This window comes from Pteropus alecto, unplaced genomic scaffold (assembly GCF_000325575.1).
Source record: "Pteropus alecto unplaced genomic scaffold, ASM32557v1 scaffold113, whole genome shotgun sequence".
In the NCBI taxonomy this organism is placed as follows: domain Eukaryota; kingdom Metazoa; phylum Chordata; class Mammalia; order Chiroptera; family Pteropodidae; genus Pteropus; species Pteropus alecto.
Window position 1 is genome coordinate 8216611 of NW_006433949.1, and position 5000 is coordinate 8221610.

At 32.4% G+C, this 5000-nt stretch overlaps 1 protein-coding gene across 7 annotated transcripts in view; it reads right to left on the reverse strand.

Moving 5' to 3' along the window:
- The window catches only part of SPECC1L (sperm antigen with calponin homology and coiled-coil domains 1 like), a 121829-nt gene that overhangs the window by 84391 nt on the left and 32438 nt on the right, over nt 1-5000 (reverse strand). The window contains exon 2 of one of the 7 annotated variants that reach the window (XM_015586848.2): nt 2788-2870. The exons of the other annotated variants lie outside the window; for them this stretch is intronic. The gene's annotated coding sequence lies outside the window, so the exon portion shown is untranslated. The remainder of the gene's footprint in view (nt 1-2787; nt 2871-5000) is intronic. 7 annotated transcript variants of the gene reach the window in all.

Sequence of the window (5000 nt, forward strand, 5' to 3'; positions counted from 1 at the left end):
TGTATGGTGAGAGTGAAGGTTGGTCAGCCTAAATGACCATACTACTTGATAAAGACCATTTGTAAATTTTATTTATATTTTATAAAGACAAAAATATATGAGCTTTTTCGAAAGAAAATAAGTACTCTGAAGAAATCTGTTTTTATTTCTAGAAATCAGAGGGAACACAGGAGCGTTAAAGATCTGGGGCAGGGTTAGGAAGACTACTGTTTAATAAAAGAACAAAAAAGTTTTCTACCATTAAGGTGAAGCACAAGTTAGCCAAATGACTTTTACTGTTTTCTATCTGGAGTCATGCTCACCCTTAGATAATCATAATTCATTTCTGCAAATTAAAATGGTTCAGAAATAATTAATTTCTAAAGTCTCTTCCTGTTCCAAATGTCAGTGACCCCATCTGGATTAGATTATTTCTCATCGTTCGATTATAAAAATGATTATATAGTAGTACCATTAGGTAGGTCAATCTGTCTTTTCTAAAAAGAGGCGGAAAAAGGATGTTTTAAATGAATTAAACAGAAATAAGCTTTGGTAATTTAGGGTTGCCATATTATGAAAAATCTAGGTTATATAATGAGGAAGGGGGATACTGCATTAATCACTAAGGATTGCTCATATTCTTTAAGACAAGTTTCTGTTAATGAAAATGGTCATCACCTATAACACTGAAAACCGTAAATCAAGTTACATCTCCTTCCTGTCAATTTGTCCACCATCTGTTAGTAAACTCACCATACTCATATTTTCAAATTATCTTTTATATTCAGTTAATAAACATTAAAATTATCTTTGAACTAATTTTTCTTCTGCCAAAGTTAAATATTCTTTCCCTTTATGATAACTATCCTGAAAACCACCCTACATCGTCATGTGAAAAGTGGCTTGTCACACTTCTCTGGTTACATCTGTCTTTGGCAAGTTAAACATACATCAGAGCACCAAATCAAAAACTCTGATTATAATTATAATATATTATGGCAATTATAATATCTACCATAGTACAGTACTGGCACATGAACAAACTAGTTGAATAGAACATAATCCAGAAAGAAACTGCATATATAGACATTTGATTTATGGCTAAAGAAGCAGTACAGAAAAAAATACATTCTTCACTAAATGGTGCTAGATTAACTGTATATTCAAAAAAATTAATGAGCCTCATTTCACCCCATATAAAAATTCCAAGGTTGTATGACTATGATACAAAATTCTCAATCATAAAACAAAGAATTGATTAATATGACTAGATAAAAATTAAAATCTCAAAAACAAATTTAAACATAGCATAGCTAAAAAAAAATAAAGTTTAAAAAAGAGAGAAACTGGGAGAGTATAATTGCAATAGCTCACAGATTAAGGGCTAATATCCCAAATACACAAAGAACTCTTAAAAATCAAGAGGAAAAAGACCAGAAAAGTAAGTAAAATGATCATATACAGTCAATTCACACACACACCTACAAAAAAGATGATCTAACAAAAGAAGAAAGGCAAATTAAACAACTTTAAGATACTACTTCTCACCTAACAGACAGACAAAAATGAAAAAGTGTAACATTCCTTTGAGAAGAATATGGGGAAACAGGCACTCATAAGTGGCTTGTAAGAATACGACTTGATATAATAAAGCTTTATGAAAGGAATCTGGCAATATCTAACAAATATACATAGGTAGTTACCTTTTGTCTAGCAATCCCACTCCTAGGAATTTAACCTGAAGACACACCTCCAATAATACAAAAATATATATGCATAAGATTATTCACTGCAGCATTGTTCTTGATTGAGAAATATTGGAAACACTTTAAATGGCTATGTATATGAAAGTAAGATAAACTACAGTCTATCCATAAAATGAAGTACAGCTATATAAAAAGAATGAGAAAGACTGTTATAAATTCATATGGGGAGACTTCTAGAATACATTAAATGAAAAAAAAAAAGTGCAACAAAGCACATCTACTTATGTCAACTTTTATGTAAAAAAGGAGAAATAAAAAATATACACATCTGATCATTTATGCAAAAAGAAACATAGGAATGATAAATAAGAAACAAATTAGACTATTTACCTTGAGGGTTGGGTGGAGACAGTAAGAAACAAGAAACAAATTAGACTATTTACTTTGAGGGGTGGGTGGAGACAGTGAGGGAGTAAAGGGGCACTCCTCTAAACACATCTTCTCATATAGTTCTGACATGTAGAACTATGACAGTGTTTCACATGCTCAAAATAAATTAATTAAATAAACAAGGGTGGAGGAAACACTAAAATGAAACACAATAGGAGCAAATGGACCCAATCACATTTCAAAAGAATTGGGGGAAGAGAATCCAAATATTTTTTGCAACACAGCATATTGACCATAAATCCTCAAACTCTCAAGCTAAAGACCAAAAAAAAAAAAAAAGTAAATACTGAACTCTAGCTAGATTGGTTTTTTGCAGTGGTATGGGTCAACAACTCTCTATTTTCTGTATATTTTAGGATTGAGAAAATAAATAAATATATTATAGATAATGAAAGCCAGGTTTCTCACTGTGGGAGAAAGGGATTACAATTATGGAAAGTGGAAAAACCACTATGTACCTTGTATGTTGACTGGAATGGGAAGTATCAGTAAACTTACAGATTTTAAAATACATGAAGAAAAACATATAGAATTGATGCTGATATGTATGTGTGTGTGTATATATTTTCTGTGTGTGAGTGTGTGTGTGCGTGTTTCCCATCTGTCCACTGAGAGGGCTTAGAAACAACATACTCAAAAGCAATGAGCATACCTAGCTTCCAGATGGTTTAAGTTCCATCCTCCACTAAAAGGAACAAGGCCTCCTTGAAGAAAAGGCTGATTCTAGGGCTGGGGCTGGAAAAGTAGAAAATTTATTGTGCCAGAAATTAAGGAATCAAAGAATAATAGGAACATGTCAAAAGGACACCAAAGCCAGCTTGAAGGTGTTCCCACTGGCTAAATCAAGGACAATCTGAGCATCAAAATAAATAATGCTAATACTTATAGCATAAAGAATCCATGAATCCACAGTAATATAAATATATAAACTGGGAAAAGTAAAAACTATTTCATATCACAGAAAGTCAACTAATGAAAGTAGAAGGGGTGATGGAATTAGACAATTACCATTTGGCAAAAATCATAGTAATAATTGATTCTGAAAGGAATTATTAAAAAACTGCAAAAAACTAGGGTGAAAGGTTGATGAGAAAGAAGTTATTTACAAAGTCTCAAAGTACCTCTGACAAAATACTTACTACAAAAAAGTATATAGTAACCTGATAGTAGAGGAACCCAGCAGATAACACCTTAGCCAAATTAAGTTAACATCACTAGGAATAGAAAAGAATGACACCATATGCCTCCAGAAATGTTGCACCAAAGACACATGGCTTCTGTGGGACTTCTGCCAGAAATACAGAACCCCAACCTAATTGCAAGGAAACACCGACAAACTCAAATTTGGAAGGCAGTCTACCAAATAAACTGGCCTACGCTCTTTAGTAATATCAAGGTCATAAAGACAAAAACTGAAGAACTATTTCAAATTTAAGGGGAATGAAAAGCATAACCACTAAATGCAATTCATTACCCTAGACTAAATCCTAGACCAGAATAAAATGTTCTTATTTTTTTTGCTAAAATGGACATTAGCACGATTGATGAAATTTAGTTTAAGTCTATAGACTAGATACTAGCATTATATCAATGTTAATTTCCAGATTTTATAATTATACTATGGTTATACCAGAGAATGTCCTTATTTTTCGGCAAATGCGTGCTGAAATATCCATCAGTAAAGGAGCATTATGTCTACAATTTACACTTAAGCAATTCGAGAAAAACTTCACATGTATGTATGTACTTAAGTATACAGGGAAAATGACTAATCATGATAAAAGGTTAACATGTAGGGGATCTTAGTAAAGAGTATCCTGGAATTGTATCAGTCCTACAACTTTTAAAGTTATTTCTAAATAAAATGCTTTAAAAAGTTAGATCTCGATAGAGGATCTAAATATAAAATGTAAAATAATAATGCTCTTAGAAAAAACTGTATAGGAGACTACCTTCTTGACCTTGGGATGAGTAAAGATTTCGTAAACAAAACACATACATACAAACTAACCATAAAAAAAAGGTTAACAAATTGGACTACATTAAAATTAAGAACATCTATTCATCAAAAGACATCATTAAAGAAGTAGAAAAAGCAAGCATGGAGTGGGAGAATATATATGCAACACACATAAGTGACTAAAAGTTCACATCTAGAATTAGTAAAGAACTAAATCACCACACAAAAAAAGGCACTGCACCACCTCATTAGGATGGCTATAAAAAAAAAAAAAAGCACTGGCGAGGGTGTGAAAAAATTGGAACCCTTGTGCACTGTTGGTAGGAATGTAAAATAGTACAGCTGCTGTGGAAAACAGTATGCAGTATAGTGGTTCCTCAAAAAAATTAAAAATAGAATTACCATATGATCCAGCAATTCCACTTCTGGGTACATTCCTAGAAAAAAAGAACTGAAAGCAGGGTATCTAAGATATTTGTACACCCATGTTAATGTTCATTATTCACAATAGACAAAAGGTGGAAGTAACCCAAATGTCCACTATTGAAAGAATAGATAAGCAAAATATAGTGTATATATAGTCAATGGAATATTATTTAGTCTTTAAAAAAGGAAATTCTGATGCCAAGTGAAATAAGCCAGTCACAAAAAGACAAATTTTGTACGGTCCCATTCATGAGAGGTACTTAGAATAGTCAGATTCAGAGAGACAGACAGTAGAATGGTGACTGCCAGGGACTGGGGGAGGGAGGAATGAAGAGTTGTTGTTTAATATGTACAGTTTGGGAAGATGAAAAGGTTCTAGAGATGGATGGTGCTGATAGTTGCTCAACGATGTGAATGTACTTAATGCCACTGAACTATACACTTAACAATGGTTAAGATGGTAAATGTTATGTGTATTT